At 42.0% G+C, this 14279-nt stretch overlaps 1 protein-coding gene across 5 annotated transcripts in view; it reads right to left on the minus strand.

Annotated features, from left to right (window-relative positions):
• The window catches only part of NTM (neurotrimin), a 940166-nt gene that overhangs the window by 90529 nt on the left and 835358 nt on the right, over positions 1-14279 (minus strand). The window lies entirely within an intron of this gene.

The following is a 14279-nucleotide window of genomic DNA, read 5'->3' on the forward strand; positions in this document are numbered from 1 at the left end:
TGCTTCATAAGTGGTATAATCAGAACTCAAGTCTTAAAAGTTCCCCATGTCATGTCTCTGACGAAGCTCAGGTGGTTTCTGGGACCCAACCCATGTCCATGAAAGACAGCATGCCAATATCTACAGATATATCCAGAAGGCCAAATTCAATTTCCAGATCTACCTCTTGCTAGCTACTTGGCCTTCACCAAACTATTTAACAGTTCTGTGCCTCAGTTTCCTCATTTGCAAAATATATATAAAAATGGTATGTGAACTTATAGGGCAGTTCCAAAGATTAAATGAGTTGATAGAGGTACAGTGTTGGTATATTATATGAATTCTATCAGTCTTTGCTACTATTGTTTTGTTTTCCACCATTATTAACTTTAGTGCCATCCCTCACTCAGTATATCTTCCTCCAATCCCCTCATACTCAAGAAGATTCATCAACTCCTGGGCCTGAGCTCCTTCTGTCTTAAAAGCTATATTTTCTTTGAGGCCAGTTTTTAAGTAACTTATTTATGTTTAATTGTCATTTTCTGAAGATCAGCATAGACACAGAGCTGTAATTAACCTTTTATTGGGAGTCTCCCACACAGGTTAAATGACTTGTTCAAAGTAGCAGAGTCATCATGCTGCAGCAGTTGGAATGGTATGAAGGCTACTGCTCTCTTATCTAGATTGTGATAGATGAAAGTGGCTACCATTAATAGTGGAGTTATTAGGCATAAAATAGGAGGGAAAACAAGGACAAATGGCTACGTGAATGACTTTGCAAGACCAACATTTATTCCTTCTATCACCTTTATATTGACTGCTAGAAACTATTCACATTAGATTGGTTGGCCATCCTCTTCCCCAGAGCCAGACTTAGGCTATGTCACACAGTTGTGCAGTAGGGTAGAACAAAACACTAGATTCTGCATCAATGATGGTCATGTATTCAGGACTAGCAGCCAAGTTATCCTAGGAGATCATAGGCTTTCTCAACTTGGGTTTTCTCATGTGTAAAATGAAATTAATAGCAATAGTAAGATCATATGGTTGTTAGAGACTCAAATGAAAATGTAAAAACATTTTAAAACTTAAAAATGGTATAAAATAGAAATTGTTTGAATTCTAGCAGAAAAAGATTATCTGAGTTTGCAACCCCTTTGGTAGATGGGATGATTCATCTTGGTTTTTGCTATCGATTATAAAACAGTCCAACAGTAAGCAGTGGAGTAATGGATTCAGAGTGGAGCCTCTGCAAACCATCTGCCTGGTTAAGGTTTGTCCAGCTCCATACTAGGGTATGTCTTTGAGCAAGTTACTTATGCAAGCCCTCTGAGTCTCAGTTCCTTAATCTATAGAAGAACAGTAATAACACCTGCATCATAAGGCTGTCAAGAAAATTAAAGAGTTTATACATGTAAATCACTTCAAATAGTGCCTGGAACATAGACAATTCCTTTCAAAACACTGGCAATGATGATGACGATGATGATGATGATGATGATAGAAAAAAGGAATAAGAGGACATGCTCATAGTGATGATAATGATCCCTCTTTTAGTGTTCTTCTTTCCATGTGGATAGAGTCTAACCATTTTAGACTGCTGCTATTTCTCTAATTACTGCCACTTGCATTTTTAGGCACAGAAACACTAGCTCCTAGTCTAAGAATTCAGGCTTACCAAGAGATCCTAGGGTTCTTTACTGCTGTCTGCATTATGACAATGAAGTGTGGCTCTCATCAAGAGGTCCTTATAACCATGACAACATGAGCAGCACCACTCTACTGAGGATGTCATTGCCATGACAACACCCGAGTGACCAAAATCAAGAGGCCTAGAAAAGTGATGTGATAAAGAGAGAAAACATCAACACACAGAGGAATGTGACTGTTCAAGAGAAGAACAAGGCCTGGCCAGTGTGGATGCTTGGCAGTGAAGTCAAAGGAAGCAAAATTATTTTGGAGCAAACATTGTGGTCACACTCATTAAGTTGCCCTCAATTCTCAAAGGCCATGGGTTCTGGTTGGAAACTAAGATGCAAAGAGGGATGGAACCAGTTCTTTACAACCCTTTCATCATTCACAATGTGCCCTATCAATCAAGCTTTGTGTGTTTTTTTTTTCCTCTCTCAAAGGAAAGAAGTGCCTCTAGGGTAATGTGGACAATGGGAAGGGGCCTGTTAGGACTGTCAGGAGAAATAACCTGGATGGATCCTTAGGAACATACCTTCAAGCCAAGATTAAATGGAGAAGATTTCACTATACCTGTTGCTGCTGGTACTTGCTTCCATGTTGGTGAACTGTCCCCCATCTCCAACATCATTTTAGATTAAATACTGAGGTTGTCTGCATCCTCTGCCCTGCCTGACCTAGACTCAGCAACACTGAGGCAGCAGGAATGTTTGCATAATTTGCAGAGAACTAAAGTATTTCCCCTATACAGATAATCTCCCCCAGAATAGGACTTAGGTTGTGTTTGTTGGCACAGTTAGGGTAGTTAGGCACAGTTAGGGTAGTTAGTTGGTCATCCTCTTCTATCCCTTTTGGAGCTTCTTAGAGGGGCTTCAGCAGGATAAACATTTGTGGCCAGATGGGTGGCTGCCCAAGTCTAACTTGGTCCCTGTTCTGGTTGTGAAGAACAGATTAATTCAAATAACCCTGCCTTAGTTGGAAATCTGGTCATGGAAGATCAAATATGGAGGACTTTGAGAACTTTTGCCCTGGTGTCTAAGGAGGGGTTGAGAGATAAGCAGATATCATCCTCAATGCTCCTTCTCAGTGGCTATTTCACACTCTAAACATTTGCAATAAGTGTTTTATCTATCAATGCTCAGTGGAATCTTCACTAAATTTGATGGTACAGAGTCTCACCTCCAGACAATGTGCCTCAGTGTCAGAGAGTCAATTGCTTTAGCAACATGGAGACTCTGGCTTCAAATTCCCAGATCAAACAAAAGCCATATAGAGAAATTTTAGGGTCACTCAGCTGTAGATCAAGATTTATAGGCAGCACCACAAGCACAGACCTGTCTTAGCTAATTCTTTCTTTTATTCCACCTGAAGAAGAGGGGCAACTTAGAACGCTAACACAAGTATAGCAGACACTTGAACAACTTGGGGGTGAGGGATGCTGATCCCTTGTGCAGTTGAAAGTCCACATATAATCTTTGGCCTCCCACCCTCTCCAAACAAACAAACAAACAACCCCAAAAACTTAGCTACTAATAGCCTATTGGCTGGAAGCTTTTCTAATAACATAAAGTTGATTAATACATATTTTGTATGTTATAGCTATTATATGCTGTATTTTTTTGATAAAGTAAGTTAGAGAAAATAAAACATTATTAAGAAAACAGAAAGGAAGAGAAACACATTTACAGTGTTGAACTGTATTTATTTAAATACAGTTTATTAAAACAAAACAAAACAAAACAAATAAACAAAAACCTCATATAGGTGGACCGAGGCAGTTCCAACCTATGTTGTTCAAGGACCCACTCTTATTACACAGCAACAATAGCCAAGGAATGGCCAAGGGAAGCCAGACTGCAGATGGGATTTTGGGAAAAAGTCCTTCTTTACCTTCACATTCCCCTCCAACATCTAATCCTATATTGTGCAAAGCTTCTCAAAGCATTTTATTGGTCTCTCCATTTATTGAACCCCTTTTCTCCTTTCCTAATCAATCCTGTCCATATCTTCTTGCACCAGAACCATTCTCACCAGCCAGACTCTCATGCAAGTGCATTTTACCAGTTCTCGTTCCCTATCTCCTTTGTCTTCTGAGCCACACTTGTGCACACCCCTCCTTTATGAAGCATCGTCTTCTGTTGCCTTTCAGATTTGCTTCACAGCTCTCTACTTTCCCACCATCATCCATGCTGACCCATCCTCTCATCTTGGCACCTATGTATTGGAGTGCCCCAAAGCCCAGTCCACAGAACTCTCCTCTAACTAGCCTCACCTCATAGGTGGTGACAGACAGCCTTGTGGCACTGAACACCATCAGAATGCTGCTGACCCCTACATTTATTTTTATACCCCTGTATGCTTACATAGCCAACTATCTAATCAGCATTTCCATTTGCATATCTTAAGTACCAAGCTCCTATTTCCACCTACAGACTTGTTGCTCTTGGAGTTCTAGGCGACAGAAAATTATATCCCTAGTCACCAGTGGCACAGGCCACAAATCTCAGTCACCTAACTCTGCCTCACAACTCCCATGTTTAATCAGTCAGGGAATCTTGGCAGCTTTAATTCAGAATACATTGAACATTAAACATAGTCTTATCACCTTCAACCCTACCACGATAATCCTCCTCCTCCTCATTTCTTGAGGGACCAAAGCAGAATCCGAACTAGCATCCCAGTTGCTACTTTAACCCACCTCTTAACCCCTGCCTTTCTCTTCAAGCGGTTAAAATGGCCCTTGAACAACATGTATTAAATCACTTCACTCTCTTGCTTAAAACTTGCCAATGCCTTTTATTCAAACAGATTCCAGTTTTTAACACCGTTTTCCAGGTACCACATGACCTGACCCTGGGGTCTCTTTAGCACACACTATGCCACTTACATTTGTCCACATTCTTGTGGTTCCTCACACACATGAAGCATGTTCTGGATGCACGGTCTTGGTATCTGCAGATACCTCTGTCTGGAAGACCCTCTCTTGATATGTCAGTGGCTCGCTTCCCTTGGGCATCTAGGTATTGGTCAGGGCTGATCCTTGTACTCTGACTAAAGTAGTACCGTTCATCATCCTTTACCACATCCCTGGGGTAAACGTGTCATTTTCCTCAACAGTACTATCTTCCCGTGACACTAGGTTGCATATTTATTTAACAAATATTCCCTATACTCCAGTGTTGCAGCTCCACAGGGTAGAGTCTTTGAATGCTGTGTCCACAACACAATCTGAAACACTTAGATATGTCCTGTCATGTTTTAAGTACCCAATAAATATCTGTTGAATAAAAGATAATTCTTTCTGCCTATTTATCATAACCATTGTACTCTATCATTTCTGTTCAATCCAATAAATCTTGATTCTTTAAAAAAATAAATATAACTAGAGTTGTTATGATCAATTTTGGAGAAAACTCTGACCCTATCAGCAGGTTTTGGCAATCTTACCCCCACCTCCAATTATTTCAATCCCAGAATCTATTCTCCTCCCCTGCTGTCATGCTATCTCATGATCTCCAAACTTGGCCTTTTAATGGCCTCTGAAAAGTCAGTCCCCTTGCTCTGGATCACAAAAAAGGCCTGACCTTGCCAAAAGCTACAACTGTCACTACCCCACCTTAAGGTTCAGGAAGAGAAGGGATTTCTATCCCTCTTCACAGGCATAGGCTGCAGCTGAAATCTGCAAAGTGTGGTTTCACTGTCTTCCACTGGGGACAATTTAAATCTAACATGCCTCACATCTGTCACTGCCAGGGTGACTCTGCGCCCCTTCCCCCCATTGTCAGTGTCCTGCAGCTCTTTCATTCCTCACCCCTCCCTCCTTACATTTTCTGGGAAGCCACATATTACCTAAGCCCTCAGCCTCTAGGCTGACCACTCCCTGAACTGCCTTAAGTAATTAAAACCCAGCTACTTCCTGAGGGCAACACTTCCTTTGTGTATTTCTCAAGAAATCACTGGGTTGTTTGGGGTGATAGTCCTTCTCACTCAAGATCACTTGGAGACCATTCCTCTTTTACAGTTTTATTGAAAGTCCATTCAAAGCTTTTGCCCTCTGGCTATGTTGCATCTACCTGTTCTTGCTTCCAATGACTGATGCCCTGAATTCCTCATGATTCTTTGAGGGCTTTCACATGTGGCTCACAGCCCTACTTGTCACTAACCTCAGCCATTATCTGGGGTGATTTTAACGTTCCCTTTGATGATTTGTCAGACACCTGCACCATCAGCTACATGGATCCCTCTTCTCCATGGACCTTCCCTTTAACCACATTCTATCACTGTCATTTGCCTATGTTATTTTCCAATACCTTCAATAACTAATGAAAAATACACAATTCACAATTTCTCTCTGTCTCTTTTTTGAGAACACTCATGCATGTGCACACCAATGGGGAAGGGGCAGAAGGGGCAGAGAGAGAATCTTAAGCAGGCTCCACACCCAGCATAGAGCTGAACTCTAGGCTCGACATAGGGCTCAATCCCAGGACCCTGGGATCATGACCTGAGCCAAAATCAAGAATCAGAAACTTAACTGACTGAACCACCCAGGCACCCCAAGGGACCATAATTTCTGATTCAAACCTTGTCTCTTTCCAGAATGCTTGCTCAAGTATTCTTACTATAACCCCATGCTGACGTTACTCACTAATTCATTGAAGAAATACTTATTGAATGTCTTTAATTTGACAGATACACGCTAAGCATTGGTGCACATAGCAGTAAGGAAGAAAGAGCATGTTCCTTCCCCTCATGAAACTTATAGTCTATTGAGAGGAAGTTAGGTGTTACATAACTCTTCTGGTATCTCCACAGCCTCCTTGATGACCCTGAATGTGGCAGCTGTGTACTGATGCAGGGCCTTTGTATTTACTGCAAGCCCTGCCAGCAACGCTCTTGCTGGAGTCATCCTAGTGTCCTCCCCCAACTTTCTTGGGCCGCCTTCCTAATGACTCCATCCCTGTCTACTCTAGTTAACATTATAACACCCACGTAAGCTTAAACCATGCAAAGCAATATTAATAATTAATGACAAAAATGTGATTTTCCTGAAGGATGTAAACATTTTTTGCCACAACATTATGAATCTTAATGTTGATTATAAGTGAATTATGGACATAAAAATAGCAAAACTAGTATTTACTTAGTACACTAAATTTGAAATATTAGTAACATTGAGAATTAAAGGAGATTTTGTTGAAAAAAAATATTGCAACCTCCAAACATATGCTGATCATCTGTTTGCATTTTATTATGATCATTTTTTCCACAGTAATTACCATATAATACATTACAAAGTTTTTGTATCCATCAGGTTATTTTCTGTCTCTTCCACTAAAATATGAGCTATATGAGGCCAGGATTTTGTCTGCTTTGTTCATTCATGCGCCTCCACTACCTAGGACAGTGGCCTAGCAGAGAGAGGTGCTTACCAAGAAATTGTTGAGTAATTCATGAACAATCAAAGCCGTTTTTCCAAGGAATTTTCCTGGGGGAGGTGGGGAATCCATGTCACCTTCTCTGATGAAATTCTTTTCTGGGATGGTATGTGACAGCATAAATAAATCAATGATGGGAGAAAACCGTTTGTCTTTCTTTATCATGCAGATGACTGGCCAAATATCTTCAACCACAGTGACCCCAGTGAACCATTCAATAGAGTGCAAAGCAGTGATGCAAGAAATCAGAGAAGGAACACGAGGCCTCCTGAGTGCAGGACAGTTAAAAAACAGGAGGAGTTCTGAATCCCTTATGGAGGAAAGATAAAGTCCAAAGTCATTCCTTTTAACTCTCCATTAGAAGAGAGAAGAGGGATTTGTTTTTCAGGGTAAGGGGAAGGTGTGAGAAGAATCTATCACTACTGGGGAGCAGCGGGTAAGATGATCCTCCTACAGCAGGAAGAATTACTTCTTCATCATCCCAAATTCAAAGGTGGTGACCAGCCTGAGTGTGCGGTAGTACTTGGGGAACCTGGGAAGTCCAGCCACGGAGAAAGCTGGAGTCTCCTTGATCTGAAAGGAACTAAATTGGTATTCTGTTCATTACTTCACAACTGTCCTGGTTCCAGTATTAAAAAGCATTTTACACCACTGAGAAGATAAAATATGCCAAATACTACAAGGACACATCAGGGAAACCGAATGGAGTCAGATAATGAAAAACATACACAGGAATCCAGCAATTTCTTTTCATATCTAAAGCTGTTAAAGTGTAAAACAACCTAATAATAACAATCAAAGCCAAAGACATACCATTGTGTGAGTGAATGTTAGTATTTAACATGAAGAAAAAATAAATCAAGTCAGAGAACAGCCACATCACTGCCATGAGTCCCGGTCCAGGTGGAGGCGGAAAGGTGAGAGAGCATAAAACTCAGAAAGGCTGACTCAGTAGGAGAAAGAAAACTCACTGGAGAACTGAGGTAGGGTCAACTCTCCATGCTGGGGCTCTGTCCCTTGCTCAGAGGTATTCATGCAAAGATCCACTGCATGGAGCCACAGATCATTGGAGAGGATGGAATGTCAAGGCCAAGCACAGTGCCCCAAATGGAGTACAGTGTCTGAACAAGAGTGTGGGTGAGTTTACAAGAAGGCTGTAAAAAAGTGGATGACCCAAGGAGCAGAGCCCTGGGCTGGCAGGAGGTCTGAAACCAGAAAGTATACATGTCCCAGAAGATCCAGAAGAAGCAATGGGTCAGAAACCTGGCAGAAAATCAATACACTTCAAGAATATGGACTTTGGAGTCAAAAAGACTTGGATTTGAGTTTTACTTTGGCCATTGCATATTTGTGGAGCTGTGTGACCTTGACCCATTAGCCTTACCTCTCTAAGCCTCCCTCTCTCACTGATAAAGCAGCCTAATCATGGGACATGTTTCACACTGCTTGTGACAAGGACATTTGGAATGAAAAGCTTTCTCCAAGCTAGCATGGAAAACTTTATCTAAGCTTGGTGGATGCTAGACATGGAACTCCAAAGCCTTAAGTGATCTCCAGGGGTGTGATAGCCAGAAGGTCACTGTGTTTGTGGTGGATGGGGAGGCCTGCTGAGACCTTCTCGGATGCCAAGTAGAGCTGCCTGCTACAGATACTCATCAGAAATGTGGTCTTCTGGCCTGGAGGGGCTCCCATTTTAAGAAGCCCTTTGCATCTAACTAGCTAGGGCTGGTTAGCATCTGTGGGGAAGATGATACAATATTCTTGCTTTTATGTTTCCTTTTTTGTTCTATCAAAACAATTCTGCATAGTAACGGTCACCAAGTACCAGCATAAATAGCCTGGCTTAGGAGAGTGTGGGGAAGGATGCTGTTAGCAATGACTGAATTCAGCCGACATCTGATTCTAGAACATTTTTCAAGGGCTTTAAAATAATTTAGTAAAACCACAAACAGTGTCTGTGGTATGCACTTCTGCCCTTGGTTTCTAGGCTGAGGCTTGATTTCATATGTTCTCAATCCAGGCACATTGAACTCATTAATTTCCCCACTAGTCTTTTTATGATTCTCCTCATCTTTGAAGTAGGAAGTTGCACAGCTATAATATTGCTTCAAACCAGATCATAAATTTTAAACTTACAAAAATGCTTATTGACATTGGCAAACTTTACCCTAACTGTATCTATCCAGCTGTAATTTTATGGCTAAAGAGAATTACGGAGTTAAAGAGTCATCTGTAAATGTCTTCCTCAGCTTTCTTCCTTCCCACCTTGGTCTGCTTGTCTGTGTTTAAACCATTTGCTTAATGAGTTTCTAGATCACTTTGCCCCAGACTTGAAGTTGTGCCACTGGTTTATCTTTATCATAATAAATGGCTTTCTCTGTATAGGTTGGGCCTAATACCGTATGCTCTGCTGCTACGCTGGACAGGAGATCTGCCACTTTCAATTATGATGCAATTATTTTTTTTTTTCCACCATCAATGACCACTGTAATATCTTTTGCAATAGCAATTACTTAGTTCTCCTGGGATAGCTACTTGGGGGTACTCTGGGAATTTTAATCAAGCACCTACGTTAATTAGAAAATTGTGGGGGGGGGGGGTGAGAGAGGTGCTGATTAAGCACCTTTGAATGTCTATCCATTCTGGCAATTGACTGAGCTTCAGCTTTTGTAAGGATTCAACCCTTTCAGAGAAAAGAATTTTAATTTCCTCCCCTTTTGCTCTTGTCTCCTGAGTGGCAGGGAAGGCACGATGCTGGCTGGGGCTATGGAAGCTCACATTGTTGGCCACCTACTATGTGTCATTTTGCGGCCAGGTCCGTGGCACTGATGACCACATTTAATCCTCATGGCATCCATGTTAGGAAGGCTTTATTATCTCTGTTTTGCATATGAAGAGTGTTAGGGCTGGTTCTGGGGGCAGACCAGTGGGGAGAACATTTTCTTACAAATTCTTTGGACTGGTTTGGGAAACATGGTAGACAGTAAAGAATGATGTGAAGAGATGAAGTTCCTGTATCTTACCCTTTACTCACTAAAGTGACTTTTGTTTTAAATTATGCATCAGGAAGACTAAATTTTAAAAAAGGGGGGTGAAAAATACTGGATCTATCTATAGATTGGATACCTCTTTGTTCAACAATCACTTACAGAACCTGCAAACATCTGGTGCTGTGCTAGGCACTGAGGATAAAATAAAACAGCATAATAACTGTCCTTTGGACATAAGGAGGGCCTTTTGAGCATACAAGTCACTGTAAGGATTGCCATCATTAGGAATGTGTGCAAAATGCTATGGGATCTCATAAAAAGGGGTGACTCACTTTGCCTGAAGAAAGCCACCAGAGGTGACTGGTAGCTTTTGACCATGGTCTTAAAGAAAGAATAGAACTCTATCCAAAAGGTGCAAGGACGTGATCAAGGGAGACCAGCTGGTGAGTGCAAAGGTAAGGACACCAAAGGTAAATGTCCAGTTGTTAGTGTAACTGCAGCGTGTGGGGCAACTGGGGTCCAGAAACAAATAATGAAAATTCTTGGTGCCACACCAAGAAGCAAGAACAAAATTAATATATAAACACATCTTCAGAAAGATTTATCACTACCCCAATGGGACCCAGCTGGTAAGTAGTGGAAGCAACTTCAAATGTAGTTGGACCTGCTCTCAAGGCCCATTTCTTTCAGACAGATGGCCACCTTGTGTCAGGTCACCTCCACCCATGAAGAAATGGAGCCATTAGAGATAACCAAAACTCAGAGAGAGGCCAGACTCTTCATAAAGCATGAAGCAGAAGAATGGAGCTGGAGAATTCACACCTGCCCTCAGGAAGTAGAAAAACAAAGCAAACATACTGGCCATTTCCCAAACCCACCTCTGGGATGAAATAACAAAGGAAAACAAAACAAAACAAAACAAAACAAAACTACTTCTCTTAATTGTGTCTCTTAGATTATCATACTCCAGTGGAAGACAGGCAGGCAGTTGGCAGCTCAGCAGGTTCCCTGGGCAGGGAGTCTGCCCTGAAAAGTAGCCAAAAAAGAAAAAAGAAAAAAAGCAACCCACTGATACCAATTCTTTCTTTTTTCCTCAGGTCCCTCTTTCTTTGGGACTTACACTACTTCCTGGTTTCATAGTATGGGCGACCATGACTGGAGAGTTAATTTAGTCACTGAGCTCCCCCTTGGCTTACTGCAGAAGAGATTTGTGGCCTATATCAATTAATTACAGGGCAACTCAACCAAAATGAGACTCCAAGGGTTGTCCAGAGTTGGCATAGAGATCTTTTATAAACATGTTGTGTGTGTGTGTGTGTGTGTGTGTGTGTGTGTGTGTAAGTGTGTATTTTTGGTCCTTTCCTGCTGGGTGATAACCACCTGTGGGTAAGGAGAGGTCTTTAGTTCCATTTTGTCCTCCTTCCCTTCCAATCCTGGCTCTTCTTTGCTGGAGAAGTTTTTTCTCATCTGCCATCCTAATGATCTCTGTGCCACATGGGGCCCCTGATGCTGGTGCTGACAGGCTGCTCATTAGTGCCAGGGTGCTGCAGTCAGCCGATGGCATGCCACAGCTTTGCTCCTGACACTTTTTCACAGAGCTGTCACTGGAGTCATGGCGCCTGCCAGCTCTGGTTGAACTCAAGCTGTGATACCTCCAGTGCCAATTAGTGCTTCAGTGTCCTGCTTGGCTGGGGAGGAAGACCTGTCAGTACTGACAAATGGAAAGGTAGGTGGGTGTGGTGGGGGTGGGGGAGGGAAGGACTCAGGGCATTGACAAGGAGAAGAAAAGCTTCCATCCAAGGGTCACTTTGTCCTCAACAACTTGGTGAGGTTTTTGGTGTCTTTCAAAGCTATGAGAAACAAGGTCTAGAAAAACCAGGTGCCCCTGGACCTCTTCAAGTAGAGAAGGACACCTGAGGTGGGAAGGGAAGAGATTTGGCAGAGGAAGGTTTCTTAGTCCCACAGGTATTTGTCCACTGCTCACACTGCACATTGAAAGGTAAGTGTTCCATAACAGAGGCTAGGTTTGGAGCCCAAAAGATGTATGGCCCTGCTCTTAATTTTGCCCCCAGAGTCTTTATATGGTCCTAAGAAAAACCAATCTATTTCCCACTTCAACTATCATAGTGTCAGGGGCAGGGAGAATTTTTAAACTACTATTTCTCTTTTTCACACTGATTTCTTTCTTTGAATTTTTATTTTTTTAACCTATGAGGAGAAACAAATTTCCATATACAGTTGAAGTAACTTTCCCTGGAAACATCCAGGATTATTTTATGAAACTGTTGGAGCCATTGAGGGTTTAGGCACAATTATGGTTGGGAAGAGTAAGACACCAAAAGGACCAAGAGACTCAGAGAGGCCAGATGAAGAACATATGAGAGTAACACACGCATCAGGAGAGTGACAGCAGTGAGGCAGTGATGAGGGTAGAAGAGAGCTCACTAGAGGATCCAGTTTCAAAGTCACTTGTGAGTCTTCTCAACTTTTTCAAAAGAGTACATGAAAAGGAGTCTCTCCTTCAAGGAGAAGTTAAGACCAGCCACAGCAGGTCTCTCAGTAGGAGAACTTTGGAAAAGCTTGACAATCCTGTGAAGACCAGAGAAAATGTCCTGGAAATTCCCCAACAGAGCTTCAGCAGGAAACACTCAGGTCTCAACAGCAACATCAAAGTGGAGTTCCTCAAGGATCAGGATGAAGTCTTTGACATGGGAGAACAAGCATGTCTCTCTGGGGCACTGATGAAAGTAAGTGCTTGTTCACAGAATCAACAAATATTTCTTGAATGCTTTCTAGGTGATGGACATTGTGCTAGAAGGTCAAGAAACAAAGTGAGATGTGGGCCCTCAAAGAGACATAGGTCTCAAAGAATTCATGAATCAGAAATCAGGACATCTCTGTAAACAGCTCACTGGACCTTTCTGAGCCCCCAACCGACATCTGAGTACAAAGTATTCTTTCAGTAGCCTTGGTAAGGTTTTTATTTTCAGTATTTTGTTTGATGGGAGAGAAGTGGAGGTAGGCACACTGAAAAGGGATGCTCCATTAGGATGCTCAATGATCCTTGATTCCGTAGGTATAGTAGAATCTGCATGTCAGTGATATGACTCAAATCTTCACCTGAGTTCCATGTTGGGCTCCTGGGGATGTGGCAATATAGGAATCTCACCTTTCTCTCTAAAGCTCCTACAATCCAACAGCAACTGGAGACATAAAAATTTTAGGACACATGGGAGAATCAGAGTAACAGAGAACCTTAAAGGTATTCTTTTTTACATAGAAAGACTCAAGCTTAAGGCTTTGCTAAAATAAATTATTGCATGCCTAGATGGGGACAAAAGACAAGGCACAGAGCCATTAATGGGGAATATGCCCATACGAGACAGGGGCCACTGATGGTGTTTGGGCCCTTGGAGTAGGATGCTAGCATTTACACAGAATTTGGTGAGAGGCCAATAAAACATTTGTGCCCATCCAAATAGAATTTCCTTGAGACAGAGAGAGGAGGGCTCTTCCTTCTGAAAAGACCAAGGCCCATACAGGTGTTAGCAAAACATGTACATTCGAAACAAGTGTGCAGAAGGAGGGCAGGTATCTTTACAAAGCTTGTGCACTTTCTTCTTGAACTCTTGGGAGTGGTAAGTTCATGAGGAGAACTAGAAGACATATTGCCAGTAACAAGAGACAATTACTTCCCATGATCAATGGCAGCACAGAGGTGTGTCTTGAGAGGCCTCACCTTCCTCTACATCTTGGATATGGAAAAGTGGCATTTTATCCATCTGATGCAAAGTGCTAGGCAGATAATTTCATGGACAAGTCCCCTCCATTCTGCTTCTGATCAGATGATCACTCCTGTGTCTATGTACCAAAATGCATGAGCCATTACTAAAATGGTGGTTAACATTCCTGTTCTCCTTCTCCGTGTAAAAAGGGGTCAAGCCTGGGATACACATTCTAAAGAGGTTTGTAGAAGTTTATTGCAAGCAGCACCATATGAGTTATGATGGAAGAAACTAAGAGTTTTCAGAAATATACAAAACAAACACATCAGTCTCGAGGGAGAAAATGCAGTGAAGCCATCAGGGTTGCCTATGTGCTTAGCCTCCATCAGCTATCCATTCAGGGATTTTATGGGTATGTGTGTGAGAACTGTCCAGATTGAAACATGATCTACCCACAC

The sequence above is a fragment of the Panthera onca genome, chromosome D1 (genome assembly GCF_046562875.1).
Source record: "Panthera onca isolate mPanOnc1 chromosome D1, mPanOnc1 haplotype 2, whole genome shotgun sequence".
Taxonomy (NCBI): Eukaryota; Metazoa; Chordata; class Mammalia; order Carnivora; family Felidae; genus Panthera; species Panthera onca.